Below are 20,752 nucleotides of genomic sequence, written 5' to 3' on the forward strand. Positions count from 1 at the left end.
TTTATCATTGACATTTTATTTCCTGAAATGTTTTTAATTTGCAGTAACAGTACTGTCAAAATCCCCTGGACAAGGGTATCATGCCCAGGACTATTTAAAGAAAGGAACCCTTTGCCATTTTCACAAACCCCAAAATAGCCTAAAATGTGAGAATTTGCATCAGATCTCACTGCCATGCAAATCAGAGAGTGGCTTGCAGGGTGGCCTTATTTATTTTGGTAAATGCGTGGGCAGAGGAGGTAAAGGGGCTGTTTGAAATGCTTTTAAAATTTTTAGTTTCAAATTATTAAACCCTCCAAGAAAAAAACTTAGATTTTTCTAGGGATAAAATAAAGTAAACCGTACATCAGAGATGTGTAACATAAATACACTTAACACTCTTGAAAGCCATATTAACTATGTGAACAGAGGGCTGGGAATATTTTCTTCTTAATGAATAATATAAATTCACTTCACCTGAGGACTTAGGACAAATGGGCTCCTGCATCAACTTTGCTGGCCCTTTCCCACCATGGTGTAAGGCTATGGTTCCACTATCTCTTCTGGGCATGGCCACTACTTCTCACCTTCTTATCTTGATGTTCCACCCAACCTTGACTCCAGATATGTACTTACCTGGGGTTTGCCTCCTACCTCTATAATTTTCTTCACCCCATCTGGGCTACTGGTGCTTGGTCCTCAATCTTCTTCTGGGGCCCAGGTGTCTGCATGATCTCCCATTGGCTGAATTATTCATTGTTAACGGGCATGTATCCCTGGGTCCCAGAATTGCTTCCTCAATTTGGTATCACATAAAATTAACTATCAAGGACGAGTTGTTATTAATGTGAATATGGAAAGGTAAACATGCAAGAATATCCAGGAAAGCAATTAAAATAATAACTGTGAAGAGAAATGTTCTGGTACGCACTGAAACCTACTAGAAAGCCTCTATTAAAACAGTTTAGGCCTGACCACAGGAATAGAAAAATAGGCCAGTGGGATAGAATTAAAAGTCCCCAAAGAGACCCAAGACATATGGAAATGTAGCGTATCTTACATAGGTATTTCTAGGGCAAAGATGGGGAAAATCGGGTAGCCTTTGGAAAATGATAAAATCTGTATCGCATACCATATACAAGAATAAACTCCAAATGGATCAGGGATCTAAATGTAAACATTTAAACTGTGCAAATACAAGAAGCAAATATGGGTGACTTTTTCTTTAACCTTGATATAGGGACTTAAAATCCAGAAAAAATAAATATTGATAAATGTGTCTACATAAAACAATTAAAACATTTTTATTGCAGGAGAACCATACACAAAGTCAAAAGGGAAAAATATGTATAATTTATAACACAGATAAGGGGTTAATATCCTCAATAGTCAAAGAATTCTTAGTGAGGGAAACGATTAAAATAACCTGAAAAATAGAAAAAAGACATGGACAACTCATTTAAAAGCATATATATGGCATGTGAACTTATGAGAAGATATTCAAACAGCCCATAATTAAAGACATGCAAGTTAAAACAATTGCATTTCTCACCTATCAGATAAAGAAAAATTTAAAAGTATGACAACACATTCTGTTGGCAAGAATAGAGGGAAACAGTTACTCTCATGCATTGCCGATGAGAATACAGATTGGCACAATCCTTTAGAGGGGGATTTGGTGATGACTAACAAAATGATTCATCCACTTACTTTTCAATTGAACAGTCCTACTTCTAGGAATCCACCCTAAATATACATCTCCAAAAGTACAAAAATACATATATACAGGTTATTTATTATGATATTGGTTGGAAAGAGATGAATACTTAAGAGAGTAGGTGAATAAACTATAGTACACTCAGTGGAGTACTATGCAGCTGTAAAAAATGAATGATAAGGGATCTCTATGAACTGATATGCTGTGCTTCCTAGGGTATACTGTGAAGTGGAAGAAGCAAAATGTGAAAAAAAAAAAAAAAAAGCCTGCTATCTTTTGTGTAAGAAAAAAGGAAATGAGAAATTATACATGTATCTGCTCAATAGTGCAAAAATAAATAGAGAAAAGATAAACCAGAAACTAATGATACATATATATATACAGAAACTATATATATAGCTACATATAATGAGAAGGGAATGACTCCTAGTTACATACAATAAATAGGTAGAATTGGGTTGGAAAAGATGGAAAAATGAGAGCAGGATAGAATGGATAGTGGCGGGCAGAGGAGTGACTCTTTTCTGAGTAACCCTTCTTATAAAATTCTGACTTTTGGCAACCATAGTAGTGATTCATGTGCCCAAGATATATAGATAGACAAAATCAACAGGGATGATGAACAAAATCCAAAAAGGAATTTGCATCAGCCAAGAGTCCAAGCCAGGAGGCACAAGTCATGCAGTAATTTGAATAGAGAAGTTCAATATGAACAGGGAAATAACTATGAAGGTGTAAAGACAGCCCTAAAGAATATTCTGGAGCTGAGAGAGAGTACAAAAATAATGAACAAACTTGGAAGGGGCCCCTCTCCAAGGATGCGATTGAGATCTCATGTGAGATGATGGAGATATTCAATAAATACTAAAAAGTAATGGGTTCTCTGGGCCCAGAGCTGTACCACAGTCATCAGGCAAGCAAGAAATACACCCTCTGGTAGGCATGCCAAAGCTGGCAGGAAGAAATTGCAGCCAGGGCCAGCAAGCCAAAAGCACCCCTCTGGAGTGCAAGTAGTCAAGACTGGCAGAAGGGCATAGAGAATGACTCTGCACATTAAGAGCCCACTCATCAGCAGGGCAGCATGAGACCTGAGGTGTGCAATGTCTACTTTAGGAGGGTCACATCGAGGTAGTCACCAGGCCAAGGCCAGAGCTGCGGGCTCACCAAAGGAACATGTGGTCTGAACAAGCAGCTGGGACAAAGCAGCACTAAATTTTTTCTACACACTGCTGGCCACCATGTGGCAGGAGTAAAGAGACAAAATGGCAGCACATCAGGGCTGGGCGTGGTGGCTCACGCCTGTTATCCCAGCACTTTGAGAGGCCGAGGCGGGAGGATCAGGAGGTCAGGAAATCAAGACCATCATGGCTAACATGGTGAAACCCTGTCTCTACTAAAAATACACACACACAAAATAAAATAATTAAAATAAAATAAAAAATTAGCCGGGCATGGTGGCGGGTGCCTGTAGTCCCAGCTACTCTGGAGGCTGAGGCAGGAGAATGGCGTGAACCTGGGAGGTGGAGTTTGCAGTGAGCCGAGATTGCACCACTGCCCTCCAGCCTGGGCGACAGAGCGAGACTGTCTCAAAAAAAAAAAAAAAAAAAAAGCAGCACGTCAGAACAAGGGAAAGAAGCCCCTTTCTTCTACAACAGCCCTCAGTGCTCTTTGCTGACCAATTGTAACATCGTGCTCACTGCAAAGGAGAAATACTTAAAGGATCCATCTCCATTATTGCAGAGTAGGTAACAAAGGGTGAATGTGGAGATAAGGGGCAATAAATGTATAACTGACAGAGAATACAAACAAATATACCTAACTATAAAGTAACGAATGAATAATATAATCAGGCAGAAAGGGAAGGAGAAAAAGGAACTAACCTAGGTTACTTTGAAAAACAATGTTTTGACAATGTACACTAAGACGAAAGATAAAATGAACCATGTACAAATGTACTTATAGGAGTAAATTACTTTCTGTGAATTCCAGTACTGAGCAAATAAGTGAATATATTGGAGAAAATGAGATTCTGGTTTTTTCACTGTCAGAGAAAGGAGTTACAAATAGAGTCTAAAATAAGCTTTGCGAGATGGATTGGAATTGGAGGTTATCACTATGAAGTGATTTTAATATATATAATATATATTCAGGAGACAGATATGCAAATATATATAGAATAAGCATTTGTGTGTACACACATACATTTTTAGCTCTCTCCACTAAGAGAGACGAGAAGCAATACTACTGCAGTAGCAATGAGTATACCCAACTCCCAGATCTTGGCTTCTAAATATCATTCTGTAACAACAACAACAACAAAAAAAAACCAGGGCTCCATGGAGAAATGACTGATAACAAAGACAGGCAGGGAAAGTACAAGATGATCCTGGAACTTCTTGTGTTGCTAGAAAGTAAAGACGTGCTTTTAAAAAAGGACACGGACATGTCAAAAGGATACAGGAGTCAACTTGAAGGGGCTTTCTTGGCCAAATATGGGACAATTTGAATGAATAAAATAAATAAGAAGAGTAATAGACAATAGCCATGGAATATGAGAATCCATGAGGATAAAATTTATTTACACTGTTATAAATAAATTATTGAATAAATTAATAAATAGGAAAGAAAAAAAAGCTTTTCCTTGCAATAAAATTCCAACTAATAACTGTAGAAATAATGATGGCGAAAATGTCACCATTTTCAAATACTATAATAATTGTTTAAATAAGAATTATCAATGAATGATGAACTTAATGGGCAAAAGCGTGATGAGAAATGAGATACTGACATAGTCTCAAAGTATTTCCCCTACAACATACTTATTCATTACAAAGGGAAAATACTTTACAGTGGAGAAATCTGGCAGATATCACCTTAATGAAAAGATCAAAGTTAATGTCAGCAGTGATTAGACAAATTAACATCAGGTGCCTCTTGGTATGAAGGACTGAGAAGGGCACAATGTAACTTCGTAATATTTTCTACTAAAAATGCACAACTCAAATTTATTTATAAAGAAACAACAAACAAACCCAAATTGAGGAACATTATGCAGAAATAACTGGCCAGTACTTTTTTGAAGTGTTAACATCACAAAAGATGAAGAGAGGCTGAGACACTGTTTTAGATTCAAGAGACTGGGAGGGAGCAAGCAAAGCAGTGAGGGTACAGAGTTAAAAAGACTCCCACTCTTAGGGTCATGCAAGTATAGGATTGTCCCTAACGGAGACCAAGGTGACATGACAGCTAAATGCAACATGTCATCCTAGTTTTATGGGAAAACTGGTGAAGTTTGAATTGTATCATCCTAGTCATCCCAGATATTAGGGGGAAAACTGGCCAAGTGTGAATTGTATCCGTGTTAATTTCCTGATTTTGATAATTGTACTATGTAAGATGTTAGTATATGAGGAATCTGGGCATACAAAGATTCTTTGTACTATTTGTAAAAGTTTTTAAGCTTAAAATACATTTCAAATAAAAAATGTAAGTTTTTAATGTAAAAACGATTTTAAAAAGTAAGAGTACAGTCTCCTAGCTGAGAATCTAGCATAATGTCACATGTGGAGGCATTTATTAAGTTAAAAAAAAAAAAAATAGCAATGCATGGTGAACATGTGGGCTTTGGAACCATCCAGATGTGGATTCGACTCTGACCTTGTAACTTACTAATTGTGTGATGCCAGGCTAGTTACCTAATTTCCCTAAGCCTCAGTTTCCTCACCTGAAAAATGGGTCATCATAATACCTGCTTTATATGATTTATTGCAATTATCTCTATTTATATTATGATTATCTATATTCAATAGATGATATTTGTAAAGAACTTACTACAAACCCAACCAGCAGAATTCATGGTAGTTTGATATTGTTTGGCTGTGTCCCCACCCAAATCTCACCTTGAATTGAAATCCTCATAATCCCTACGTGTTGAGGGAGGGACCTGGTGGGGGATGATTGGATCATGGGGGTGGTTTTCCCATGCTGTTCTCATGATAGTGCATGAGTTCTCACGAGATCTGATGGTTTTATAACTGTTTGATAATTCCTCCTTCACAAGCAATCACTCTCTCCTGCTACCTTGTGAAGAAGGTGCCTGCTTCCCCTTCCACCATGATTGTAAGTTTCCTGAGGCCTCACCAGCCATGCAGAATCCTGAGTCAATCAAACCTCCTTTTTAAATAGATTATCCAGTCTCTGGTATCTCATTACAGCAGTGTGAAAACAGACTAATAAATAGTTGTTATTCTGGTTGTTGTAATGAGCCACATCAATGACTAGTTCACTTCTCCTTGAACAAACTATATACTATGCATTGAAGGCCCTATTTAAGGCCAGGCAGATACCCCATAGGTTATGTTTCTAAAGGTTTGATATAGCTTATTGTAAGTAAATCCAGGCCATGAAATTTTAAACTTACAAAACAGATAAATAGTGGGTGATTATTTTTATTAAAACATAATTCATGGCCTCTTTTGCAGCAAGTAGCATTTGGTTTCCTTTTAATTTTGTGGAAACAGAACTATGACATAAAACAAAACAATTGTTTGTATATTGCCTTAGGCAGACTGAGAAAGGGCCACTGCTGGGTGACTTAGGCATGGCAAAAATCTGGCTTAATAACAAGCCTTAACAATGTTGACTCTTTCAAAGGGGCAAAGAGAAGCCAAAGTCTCGCGTTTTTCTTTTCCAAACAGATTCTGAGCTACTTAAATGTGATGACATAGATCAAATATTTGAGGTTAAAGATTGCTTGTAGGTTCATGCTTTTTCCTTTAATCCATTTTTTTGAGATAACTCCAGGAAAAATAATGGGCAAGCAGAGAAAAAGGGTGAGTATAGCTCAACAGGATCCTATTTCAGTAAAACACTGCAATGTCTAGTGTTTCTAGTAATGCATTTATTTTATGAAAAGGATATAAAATCAAGACACTTCTGTGGCAACTTCTCCATTTATATAAAGGATACAAAATATCACAAATAAAATATGCCACTCTGCTGTTTTCCAAATATTTCCAATAATCCTTTAAGTCTAGGAACAAAGGCTAAATTCCTGAATAAATTATCTTATCTTTATAATCTGCTCCAAAGTTTTGGAAACCCTAGCTTTTGAATATTAACCAAAAAGTGTTTCCATCCAGTCATTTGGAAAAGAAACTGAAATTCATGCTAATTTTAACTTAGACAGAGATGTTGTTTTGCCATCTTTTTTTTTTTTTTTTTTTTTGATGAAGTTTCAATCTGTTGCCCAGGCTGGAGTACAGTGGCAGATCTCAGCTCACTGCAACCTCTGCCTCCTGGGTTCAAGCGATTTTTATGCCTCAGCCTCCCAAGTGCGTGCGACCATGCCCAGCTAATTTTTGCATTTTAGTAGAGATGGGATTTCATCTCTCCTAAAAATTGGCCAGGCATGTTGGCCAGGCTTGTCTTGAACCCCTGACCTCAAGTCATCTGGCCGCCTCGGCCTCCCTAAGTGCTGAGATACAGGTGTGAGCCACCATGCCTGGCCTGTTTTGTCATCTTTTACTGACTTCTTGTTGATCCCTATGCACTCTGACTACAGTAGAGATCCCAAAACACCTTCACCTCTGAGTCTTCATCCAACACTATACTCCTTCCCTTGGCAGTGACTTCTACCTTATATTGGTAAGATCTGGTATTTCTAGAATAAGTGTCATCCAAATCATTGTGCTGATGTCTCAACATTCATCCAGCCCCCCAGCCTATCCTCCAGCCTCTGAACAAGAAGGGACTCTATCCTTCCTCACGATTCACCCCCCAACTTGGGTTCTCAATCTCATGTCTAGAAAGTTCTTCCAGCATATCCTTTATTCTGGATTTTCTTTCAAAAGTACATAGGTCTCCTTTAAGCTTTCCCCAAATATTTGCTATTTAGTTATCTCTATACTTGTGGTTTCTCTGCCAGAATTATCTGTATCTTTAAAATTAGCATTATCCTTACTTTCCTATTGACGCAATTCCAAAGAATAATCATCTTCTTCTTCATCTTTGCCACTTCTGACGCTAGTGGGGACATCTGACTCAATCTTAACTATAAGCCTTTGTGCCTCATTTAGCACCACCTGAAATCTTCCCTCCTCCTCATTTATTTCATTCTTACTCATCCTCAAAGGTCTAGCTGAAGCCCCTTCTCACCTGTAAAGTCTCACCAGCATCTCCCTTCTCTGTATTTTAAGAAGACTAACTGTTGGGAGGATCCCCTGCATCTCCTAGTTGTACTCCAATTGTGCTTTGGGGAACTACACAATCCCCATTTCATCAATCTTGCCTAGCTCTTCTTCCCTGGCCAAGGAGTGAGCCACGTATCCCTAGCCATGCCAACTGGACTTTCTCTCCCAGGAATGTGAATCTTGAATGAGGTGAACAAAGAAGAAAATGGATAGAGCTAAACCATTCTGGGTGCAGTGTCCTGGTAAACCTCTGTTGAAGGCCCCACCACTCAATCCTGATAGGTACAGAACATTGTCTTTCCTGCACTTGGCTCCCCAGATTTCCTTCATTTCTGTGAGCCACACATTTTCGCCCCTAAAGTAAGCCAGAGTAAATGTCTGTCCCTTACATCCAAAAAAAAAACTCAACTAGGGCTCTCCTGTTGCTGTTTATTACTGTTTAATTTGAGGCAGCAGGCTGATGATGTCTTGTGAAACAAAGGGATAGGAAGTTTAAGTCTTATGACCCTATATATCTTACACCACTTATGTACCCTGTAATCAGGCTCAAAAGTTTCACTGAATCAACAAATACCACTACTTCCTTTATTGTTTCAGCAAAAAAAAAAAAAAAATTATTTAAAATTTGAATATCTATGTAGCTTCTGTAACTGCATGATAATAGATACATATGAAAATCTTCATCTGTAAAACAGAGGAACTAGAATAATTATCTGAGACTATCTATGATTCTGTATTGTAGTTAAGGATCAGTCATTAATTCTGTAAAGACATTCTGAGTGTCAGCTATTGACCATGCACTGTATTAGGCACTGAAGTTGTGGATAAGATGAAGAAGACCTGATACTGGCCCTGGCTTCAGCACAATTGAGTTATCTGGCATTCCTCTTACCAGTTTAACTTACGCTTTTTATAATGGTAGTACCCAGGATTAATTTGGCACTTTTTTTTCCTGAAGCATTTTCATATATGACACATCATTTATTATTCCTACTGCATACAGGGGAAAACTGTTGTTAGGTCACATGACTAAGATCAAAACCAGAGCTAAAAGAAGACAGGTCCTTTGATTCACAGTGATGTTCCTTCCTTCCCTCTCCACTATAATAAGATACATTTCCTTTGGGACACAATTAAATATTGGAATTATATTTTATTTAATTTCTGCTTTACACCCAACTCATGAGTTTTTCTCTTGTTGTACAAGGTAAAGGCAGTTTCTGAGTTCCTACCAGAGGAAAACACCAGAAGTATTAGTTGGTTACTGGTACATTTGGCTAACAAATATTTATTTAGTGCATGCCAAACATAACACATTGGGCTACCCTTGACAATAACCCCAGTCAAGACATGTATAGCCCCTACCCTTGCTGAATTTAGAGTCTTATGGGAGAGCAGGTCAGAGCCACCTAATGTGGGAAACTAGGATGAGAAGATACAGCATATACTGAGGTTCCCAAAATTTTATGTTCACAAAGAATCTGAATTGAATTTCTCAGTCTGCTCCAATCACTTGTACACTGATTGAAACATATCAGCTTTTTTCTTACCCTTCATTCTAGATGCAATGTCTTCATCTTCAAGGTATTCCTTCTCTCCAAGTTTTTTTTCCTTTTTTCTTCATAGTCTCCCTCCCTAACTCCATATTTCAAAGTGATCCCCAATACCTTTTTCATCTGCAGAGCATTCACAAAGATCCTCATGGATCTTCAGTGGTCCTCAGACCTCTATAAAAAAATTTCTTTCTTGATTCACTTGATGCTTTCTGATGATGTAAAAAATAAATCCTTTCTTGAGAAGCAGAAAGCTGTCTCTGTTATACTGTCAATGGTCTAGGACAGGACCAGACGGTCATGAGCCAAAAGGGTACCCCAAAGAAATTATCCTTTAGGAATGCAGTTTTGGCAAGCAGTGTGTCTGAATGTGCCCTTACGCTATTTTTCTTCCAGGGTCAACAGAAGTATATAAAGTCAACTTTCTTCAAAACATGTGCCATGAAATTGACTTAATAGGAAAAAGGAATAACAATAGTAGCAAGTAAGTTACAAAGCAAAATTAGGCTGGGACACATCTCTTAAAGGTGTAGTTGGGCAACACAGTGAGACCCCCACCTCTAAAAAAGTTTTTAAAAATTTTTTTACAAAGAGATTTTACAGTCATTACATTTCTAAACTATGGCAAATGAGAGAGCTCTAAAAGAATACAAAGTATAAAAGGAAGTCAGTGATTTAAAAGTATATATTTCTTTGATCATAATATCAACACTTTTTCAGAGAATTTGCTAACATTAATTACTCTTCACAGCATTCACATTAGCTAATATCAAGAGCTGCATTTTGTCTTCACTGGTGAAAATGCATTAAAAGGGAGTAAAAAGTTTGTTCATTGGCTCATGCCTGCAATCCCAGCACTTTGGGAGACTGAGGCGGGCGGATCACGAGGTCAGGAGACCGAGACCATCCTGGCTAACACAGTGAAATCCCGTCTGCACTAAAAATATAAAAAATTAGCCGGGCGTGGTGATGGGCGCCTGTAGTCCCAGCTACTCAGGAGGCTGAGGCAGGAGAATGGCATGAACCCAGGGGGTGAAGCTTGCAGTGAGCCGAGACGGCGCCACTGCAGTCCAGCCTGGGCGACCGACCGAGACTCTGTCTCAAAAAAAAAAAAAAAAAAAAAAGTTTGTCATATCTGGAAAGGAGTTTGAGACAGAGCTAGTTTCTAAATCTTGCCTTTATAGTACATCTTTAAGAGCTTCAGCTTTGAGGAAAGACAAACCCAGGTTGAAATTCTAGCTCTGTCACTTAATATCTATGTGACACTAGGGAAGCCACTTATTATCTAGGCCTTAGTTTCTCTATACGTAAAATGAGGATATGTCATAGGTTGCAGCAGTGGGCCCAACTGTTCACCATTCTCTATATCCAGACTTTCTGCCACGCCATTTTCCAGTGCTCTCCCAAGGGATGGATACAGTCCATTAAGGGAGGAAAGCCACATCTTTAGTCTTAGCCAGACAGACAGGTTGCCAGCAGAGGATGAAATGGATTTATGCAATTAGGTTCCTCTGGAGCTTGTGATCAGAGCTTGTAGCTCTGCAATCACCAACAGAACATAATCAGCCCAGCCTATTGGAGGATGAGAGACACATGGGGGAGCTGAATTGCCCCATTCATCCCAGCTAAGACCAGGCTAGATCAGTCTTCAGTGAGCCGAACTCTACTTCTCATGAGCCAGCACCATCAAGACAGGCCAAGATCTCTTTAGCCAATCATGACAGCTGTGTAAGCAATAAGCAGTTATCTTGTATGCCACTGAGGTTTTATGTATTTTTTGTTACACAGCAATGCTATTAAATGTATTAGCATTACAGATAAGTAATACGTGATGGTAGTATCTCTCATACGCATTTCAATTTAAGTGGGAAAATACATGTAAATCACTTAGAACAGTACCTAATGCTAACCGTAACAGCAAAAACAATGATAATATGTTCTGTTCTTTTGGAGAAACAATTATAGAATATGCAAAAGTATTAGAAATTAATCTGTGGATTCTGAACAAGACCTGTCTCATTGAAAATTTTTACAAAATCATGAAATTTTACTTCCAGTTTTTGTAAAGGACCAAGATGTTGACCCAATTGTGTTTTTTTAAGCTATAAGTTTAAGTATCCTGGGACCTGTTCTCATAAGTAAGAGAGTTATTTTCCCTCTAGAAGATTTACTTTGCTAAAATTAAAAAAAAAAAAAAATCCACCCCACACCCCCAACACAGAGTAGAGAAAGACATTCAAAATTACAGCCTGCTGAGAGAAGCCAAAGGCTAGCCTCGTGAATAAACTCAAGTTATGGCCAGGCACGGCGCCTCACGCCTGTAATCCCATCACTTTGGGAGGCCAAGGCGGGCAGATCACTTGAGGCCAGGAGTTTGAGACCATCTTGGCCAACATGGCAAAACCCTGTCTCTACTAAAAATACAAAAAAATTAGTTGGGCATGGTGTGAATGTCTGTAATCCCAGCTACTCAGGAGGCTGAGGCAGGAGTATTGCTTCAACCCAGGAGGCAGACGTTGAAGTGAGCTGAGATTGCACCACTGCATTCCAGCCTGGGAGACAGAGTGAGACTCTGCCTTAAAAACAAAAATCCTGCTTATGAGGTTTTGTTCCCCTGGAGGACTAGACAGAAAATGACACTCATCACCGTCCTTTCTGTTCTTTTCCTATTTGGATAAACTTCTTGAAATAGTTTAGTATGATGGTTAGGAAATGTGAGCTCTGGAGTTAAAATTCTGGTTCTGCTACTCAGTAGTTTTGTGATATGAGCAAGTTAAACTCCATAAAGCTCTCTTTCCTCACTCCTTAAATGGAGATAAGAACAGTAACCTCACAAGGGTACTGCAAGGATTATATAAAACTATAGCTTCAAAGTCCTTAGAGTCATGCCTGGCACACAATAGTCAATAAGCCTTAGCTATTACTAGTTATTCTAACAGGCGAGTCTGTCTTCTGTCAGCTCCATTTCTAGCTAGCCTAGATTTTGTGGACCATGCTCCTATCTAAGCTAGGTGAGCCTAATAGGCCTTGATTCAAAACAGGTCACTAGTACTGAACTACCTATGGCCATCCTAAGTAGAGATCAGAAATGGAATCTCAGATTTCATACCCAAATGTGAGGGAAAACCACATCCATGCCTCCTATGAGGCAGAGTTTGGATAACTATCAAGAGTAATGTTTCTCAGCCTACTTCCAAGCCATCTCACCCTGCCTCTTATGAGAAAAGGGAGTCCAAAATGACTTTCAACTTTACGCTGTAGTTCTGCCCACTAGCACAAAGACAAATCAAATGATGTTTACCTAATCAACTAATAGCATGAACAAAGAAGTGACTGTCCCTCCCTTACACACCAATGTTTTTCCTTTCCTATGTCTCTTCTTGATCCAGTGAAATTAACCACTGGAGCCGTAGTCTACCCTCAGTGCTGCTGTCCTCCTCGGGTAAGAAGATCAGAGAGAATTCAAAAATATCCTGTCCTTCCTCATGGAACCACTTCCTCAGTCCTTACCTCTCTTCCTCCATATCCTCCTGATGTTAAAGAGGGCCTTTATCAATGTGCCTTTGTTGTGGCCCCCAGAAGCTGCTGAAACAGATCAGGACATTGATGACATCAGCCACAATGCCACGATGAGCCCCAATTATCTTGCTCATCTTGAATCCTGCTCAGCTACGCTACACAACCAAGCAGGGTGAACAAAGAGCACCAGATGAAAATATGACCCAAATAATACGCCAGCGCTATAAAATTCTTGAAGTTTACTGCCACCTTATAAAAGTTAACAATACAAACATTTTCCCATTATCAATTCAATCTGTTGCTCCCACAGAGAAATCTCAGTCCAAAGTTCTGCTCTACCTTTTTCCTTTTACTGGCTCAGTTACAGGCAGAAGAGATGGTATTTGGGGATCTGGGTAGAGTCTGGGATCCTTCTTCAGCAGCTGCACCCTGGACCATCTGCCAATATAATTGGAATAGCGCCTTAGCACCTCTAAAGTTTAATTATTTCAACCCTAAGACTCTCAGTTTCCTCTTTTCTAAAATACCTAAGGGTCAACAGAACACATGAGAATATCATAGCACTAGTCTTAATCCCACAAAATTCAGAAGCACAAACAAATTTCCAGTTAATAATATAAACTCAGTTTCCATTGGATGGGTGTTCCCAAGCAAAAGATAACTTTCCCAGAGCCTAACCCATGTTATACTCCAGACGCTTGTTGCTAGTGCCAGTTACAGACCATTGTAAAGATTTTGTGTTATCTATGTCTGCAAGGAAACAAAAAAAGAGAAGGGCCTTTTCCTTTAGATTTCAGGATGCCAGTGAACTTACGCCAACTGTTAAAATTCAGGCCGTGGGTAGTCAAGTTCACAGGAGAAAGCCTGTAGGAATCGTGTTGTGTACTCCTTGCTATACTTTGCCTACATAACAAGCTTATATCCACAATTAAAATGGCAACTTAAAAATAAAGATGAAGGATGTTCTATTGCACTCATTGCTAACTCTGCTATCGCCAAGAGCAATCACCAGTGAAGAGACAGAGCCATCAGTATTTGAATTTAAATGTTGAAATAATAATAAAGCTTATGGTCTCCCTAAGGTTAGTTTATAATAAAAATAACTTCTTGATCCTGGAAAACTTATCTGGTTTCTTTCTTCCTTTCATTCTCCACTTAATGACTGAAGTTATTATTTCCATGGTGGTCTCCAAACCGCACTTGGTTTCTATGTAGATTGGCATGTCACCTCCAACAATTTCACCAGCTGCCTTTTCCTCTCAAGAGAATATGATTAAAATATTAATCCAGCTTCTGGACTAACCTAGCAAGAGAGTTATATAAATTTCTACACAGCACAGCACTTGCTGTTAAATATGTAACATGTCCTCCCTTTCATTTTTTATGACTCCCCAGTTAAGTTAGCTCCTAGCAAAGCAGATACAAAAATTTTACCTTCCTGGCCAGGCACGGTGGCTCATGCCTGTAATTCCAGGACTTTAGGAGGCCGAGGCGGGTGGATCACGAGGTCAGGAGATCGAGAGCATCCTGGCTAACACAGTGAAACCCCGTCTCTACTAAAAATACAAAAAATTAGCCGGGTGTGGTGGCGGGCGCCTGTAGTCTCAGCTACTCAGGAGGCTGAGGCAGGAGAATGGCCTGAACCCGGGAGGCGGAGCTTGCAGTGAGCCGTGACCGCGCCACTGCACTCCAGCCTGGGCAACGGAGTGAGACACTGTCAAAAAAAGAAAAAAAAAAAAATTACCTTACCTTCCTGCCTCTCTACTGCTTGTTCTCTCTGAGTTCTCAATACCGATTTTGAATAATTGCAAGCCCTAGTCCAAAATGTTGGTTTCCAATGGGCAGAAATGGGCTGGAGGAAAACATCTGGGGGCCTAAGCTGAGCCACTGTGGCTGGCCAACTGTCTGGCAGCTATGACCTTTGCAAAGCCCCCGATAAACAGAGGGCCCACTCAGTAATCCGCCACGGCGTCCTCTTGGTGGTGCCAATTCACCCATTTGTCCCGCTTACTGGAAACTGTCCAGAACTGCAAATCCATCACTCAGCATTTACAGAAACTGCCTCTGAGCCTATCATTGGGCTAAATCCTTGCTTTTGAGGAGCTTACAATCTAAGTACTGTAATTAGAGACCAATTGAGTATTAAACTATGTGACACTAAGTAGGAGTTTGAAGAAAACGATCATTGTGGGCTGGAGTAATTGGGAAAGATTTCAGAGATGGTGGAACGGTGAGGGGGAAAGGAACATGATCCTTGAGGTCTATGAAGCTGATAAATGTGCTTAGGATCAGAGGACCCCAGGCAGTGGATCAGGCTTACCTGTGGAACTCATCAATTATAGGATGGGATTCCTCTCAGGTCAAGAGGAAATTTAATCTTTTCTGAAATTCTTTAGCATTTGAATCATGACGGTGATGTTGCTGACATAAAAATCAGACATCCTTAATTTATTCAGGCCTTCAATATAGAAATATCATTGAAAGAAATGACTTTCTACCAATGCCAGCCCAAGCTAGATTAAGAGCTGACAGCATTTACATATGAAGTCAGGATTACTGGTGGAGTTAGTAATCAGTCATTTCCAAAGGGCACGAACAGTCAAGAGAGATAACTGGCAATACCTTCTGGGATTAGGATTAAAACTAGCAAACAGTAGAATTCTATCTGTTCCATTAATTTTTAAACATCACACTGTAAGTTTTAGTTTAAGTAATTAACAGCAATGGTAACTTTCTTATTTCCCTTAATTATTAACTTTGCATTCTTCTGCATATTTTAATTGAAATATATGCATTATATGACAAAAATGCCTCTGGAGAAACAATAAAAACCTGATCAGCTCTTCCCATGACTAATGACAGAACTGGTGGGCAGAGCTGACAGCATTTTTCAATATGGCAAACTTGATTTTCTGAAAGAAAAAAAGTCAAGGCCCATGTTCTCCCTCACACTTAGCTAAATTGCTAACTGAATCAAGCAATGCAATGGGTTGTCTTATCTCAAGAAATTATGTAAAACTGAAATATACCACTATTTCTCTCTTTTGGGTGGATTTCCTTTTAATGGAAGAGTAATCTTATTTTATTCCAAGTGTTATATTCAGATCAGGTTTTCCATGAGGTAGACAGAGACCTTGCTCAGTCCGATGTTTCTGAACAGTCCCTCCTCATTTCAGCCTGGAAACTGACAGCAAAGTGGGTGGCTGTAGGCACTGGATGTGGGCTTTCTGTAGGCATCAAAAGGTCAATCAAGGGAGATGTAATAGTCACTCAGCACCCTGCTGACGGTAACCCAGTCCATTTTTCTCTACTTAAGACTTTAAGGTGGGCCTGAGACCCACCACTCCCACACACAATACTCAGTAGTTTATGACCATATTAGAAGTTCCCAGTTATGGGTACAGGCAGCAGGCTCATATCTGCATATTCTCAGCCAACATCATCTGGGAATTGAGTTTGTTGTGCTGACTACAAGCCTAGGACTCTTCCAGACTAGCAGCTCCAGCCTTTAACCCTTCCTCTTCTCCAAAACAAGAAAGCATAGCAGAATGTTAGATGAGTACAGAGGCTTGATTCTACTAGAAGGTATGTTTTTAAAAATAATTAATTAATTTTTTTTTTTGAGACATGGCCTTGCTATGTTACCCAGGCAGGAGTGCAGAGGTACTCATTGCAGTCTCTGTCTCCTGGGGTCAAGCAATCCTCCCACCTCAGCCTCCCAAGTAGCTGGGACTACGGGAGCATGCTACCAGGCCTGGCTAATTTTTTCTATTTTTTATAAAGACAAGGTCTCACCACTTTGCTTCAGCTGGTTTCGAACTCAGAAGCTCAAGCAATCCACCTGCCTTGGTCTACCAAAGTGCTGGGATTACAGGGGTGAGCCACTGCTCCCAGCTATGTTTTTTTTTTGAGACCGAGTCTCGCTCTGTCACCCAGGCTGGAGTGCAGTGGCCGGATCTCAGCTCACTGCAAGCTCCGCCTCCCGGGTTTACGCCATTCTCCTGCCTCAGCCTCCCGAGTAGCTGGGACTACAGGCGCCCGCCACCTCGCCCGGCTAGTTTTTTTAATTTTTTTTTGTAGAGATGGGGTTTCACCGTGTTAGCCAAGATGGTCTCGATCTCCTGACCTCGTGATCCGCCCGTCTTGGCCTCCCAAAGTGCTGGGATTACAGGCTTGAGCCACCGCGCCCGGCCCTCCCAGCTATGTTTTTAATTTAAAAATAATTCATAAATGTTGGCACTTCATTAAGATGCAAAAATGAATTGAAACACTTCAGAGTTGTAGCACCATGCTGAGAATTGCTGCACTGAACTCTAAAGCTGTCTAAGTCACCCAGTGTCAAGTCACACAAGTCAACTCTAACTCCCCGACTGGCTGTCTGCCTGGCAAGCATTCTCTTTATAGAGACTGGACCAACACCCATGACTGTATATAGTTATAGTTAAGAGCACAGACTCTGGGGCCAGCCTGCCTGAATTCAGATCCTAGCTTCACATTGTTTGCTCTTCACTGGAGCTGTTCACAAAAATTCCAATTCTCTTCTTCCTGATGTAGATGATGGATTACATTATGTGCTGCCTTGAAGTTGGGCATGGCCATGTGACTTGCTTTGATTAATTATTTTGAGAGCAAAAGTGATGTGTCACTTCTGGGCAAAAGCCAGGAAGTCCATCGTACTCTAAGTGTGGCCCATGGTCCAGCACTATAGGCATCACCTAGAAGGTTGATAGAAACGTAGCATCTCAGGCCCACCAGGACCTCCTGAATCAGAATGTGGATTTAATAAGCTCCCCAGGAAATGCCTATGCACGTTTAAATTTGAGAAGCTCTGCCCTAAGGTATGAAGCATTATTCACCATGTTCTCTTCTCTGGCCACAGCAGCTGATGTCCCCGATGGCAGAGTTTCCTTTAGACTAAGCTCCTGGCCTGACCTGAGATGGACAAGAAGCAAGGCATGAGAAAAATAAGCTTTTGTTTTAAGCCACTAAAACTTGAAGGCTGTTACATTGGTTTAACTAGCTCCTTCTGAGTGATGTGGTCACTTAGCACTCTGTGACCTTGGGCAAGTTACATAATCTCCCTGTGCCTCAGCTTACTTGATGTAAAACAGAGACAGTAACAGAAAATAATATTTTAAACATGATGATCATAAATAAATTATTTATTTCTAAACCCAAATAAAATGATACATTTTCTGTTATCCTTGCGACTCTCTTAAAATGTATATAAGGAAATAAAACATTCTAAGCCAGAAAACGTTTTGTTGTCTTGGATTTTTCCTTTACATTTCTGCACCAGCTTTTCAAAAGGAAAAAACAAAACCGTGGTACTGAAACAATTCACAATGAGCCATATTATTCGGTTCCAAAGTCACAGAATTTGAACAAGCAGCTTCCAATCTCAGCCTTTTACCTACTCTAGACCAGGAGCAGCTAACATTTTCTCGAAGGGCCAGATGCTAAATACTTTAGGCTTTGTGAGTCACATGGTTTGTCACCACTGCTCGACTCTGCCACTGCAGCACAAGAGCAGCCACAGACAACACAGAAACAAATGGGCATGGCTGTCATCCAATGTAACTTTATTTATGGACACTGACATTTGATTGCCATATAAGGTTCATGGGTCACTAAATATTATCCTTCTTTTGATTTTTTTTCAATCACTCAGAATTGTAAGACCCATTTTTAAGTCATGAGTGGTACCAAAACAAGCCGTGGGCTGGATGTGGCCCACGGGCCATACTTTGTGGCCTCCTGCTCTAGATTCTCAAGTTCATGCTTCAACATGTTAAAGAAACATTTATTTTGACACTTGTTAAGGTTAGGAAGACTTTATTCAGGACTACAGTGATAGGTTTTAAAACTATCGCAACAGAGGAAGAGTTCAGGCTCAACTCTGAATACGACCTGAACATGTGGGAGTTTAAAACTAATGGGCAGAGTGAGGGGGTCAGTGATTAGAAAATTACTAAGAGGAGGTATCAAGAGTAGACGAGTTCTTGCAAAATGAACTTAACAGGCTTCTCGTTGAAGGGGGGGCCGAGAACTTACACATCAAAAGTAGGGGATGAAAAATTTCATAGATATTGAGGATGGGGGATTCTCTCTAAACTGACTTAGCAGGATTCTTGCTAAAGCTGGGCTATATGGGCCCATCACGAACGGGGACCAAGGTCGAGTCCTGGTTGAAAAGAAGACTCAGGGCCTGACTGAAGTTAGGTCAAGGAGGGAGCCTTTGTCAAACTACACCATGAAGCCTCCTTAATAGTCATGGACACGTGGTGTTCAACCCAATATCCACTTAGAAATCAGGTTAGAAATAATCGTCACAAGCCTGTTTTATTAGTTCAACTTGAAGAAAATGTAAGATTCTAAAGATGTCAAACTTTCAGCAGAACTTATACCAGTCTTACCCATAAAAATCACATCGCCCATCACTCCTTTCCTCACTACACAAAATTAGCAATTTACAAAGGAAATAGTTGGCTGTTGTCTTCATAGATGAAGTCAATGTAGTCTTATTCCTTTGCCAAAAGGCAGAGAAACCAGTTCCTGGTGTCTCTTTTCCCTGGGGCTATTCAAGGCCAGTTCATGTAGGACCACTGAGAAAGACAAGCTTTGGCTTCACCACAGATTTTTAACAAGGCGCTATACTACTTTTAAAAAAAGATTTAAGTAATTTTTTCAAGAGCTTTGGCTTCTGCTGTTTTTACTGACGTTTTGAAAGAAGCAGTGCTTACAACATTTTAAGTCTAGATGTCTCTATGGAAACCCAAGATAACTCATATTTTATGACCAAATGACAACCTACCTAGAGTCTTTATCCCATTGGATCACCATAGGCCATCTGCAGTATCAGAAACACCTTAGGTCTGTTTTTCCAAAACCCTATCTTATCAGGCATAATAAAATTTATACAACTATTATTTTTGCCGAGGAGGAAATTAGGAAGGAAGGAATTTATTTATCAGGCTTAATTCTGATGCTTATTAAGATACCACTATTTAAAACATTCTTATTAGAAAATTTTTTTTATCAATTTTGGCAGACATAGTAAAAGAGGAGGAATGCAATCAAATAATTTAATAGCTGCTTTGAAATTTATGTCATTAATTTTCCTCCTCTCCTTTCCATCAGTGTCAAATACATTTTCTGTTTAAAATGTAACAGCTCCTCTTCCTACAGACTGCTTATTCATTGCAACAGAGAAAAAAATTATATAGTGAAGAAATAGGACAACACCTTGACCAGATGACCAAAACTGACATCACCTTGGTGTGATGGCCTGTGTGTGCCTCCAGATGTGATATCCTGTGAGGAACTTAACATCAGCCAAAACCTGAATCTAATCATGAGAAAACATCAAATAAATTTAAAACAAGGACCATTCTATTATTTAAAAAAGAAGAAGAAAAGGAAGAGGAGGCAAAATGACGGTATTATTTTAAAATGTCAATGTCATAAAAGACAAAGAAAGCCAGTGAAAATGTTCTAGACTAAAAGAAGCTAAAGGCAGGCAGGTGCAGTGGCTCACACCTATAATCCCAGTGCTTTGGGAGGCCAAGGAAGCAGGGATTGCTTCAGCCTAGGAGTTTGAGACTTAGCCTGGGCAACATAGTGAGACCTTGTCCCTACCAAAAAAAAAAAAAAAAATTAGATATGGTGACATGAGACTGTGGTTCCAGCTACTCAGGAGGCTGAGGGGGAAGGATTGCTTGAGCCAGGTTGAGGCTGCAGTGCGCCGTGATCATGCCACTGGACGACAAAGTGAGACCTACCCACCAACCCCC

This window comes from Piliocolobus tephrosceles, chromosome 5 (assembly GCF_002776525.5).
Source record: "Piliocolobus tephrosceles isolate RC106 chromosome 5, ASM277652v3, whole genome shotgun sequence".
In the NCBI taxonomy this organism is placed as follows: domain Eukaryota; kingdom Metazoa; phylum Chordata; class Mammalia; order Primates; family Cercopithecidae; genus Piliocolobus; species Piliocolobus tephrosceles.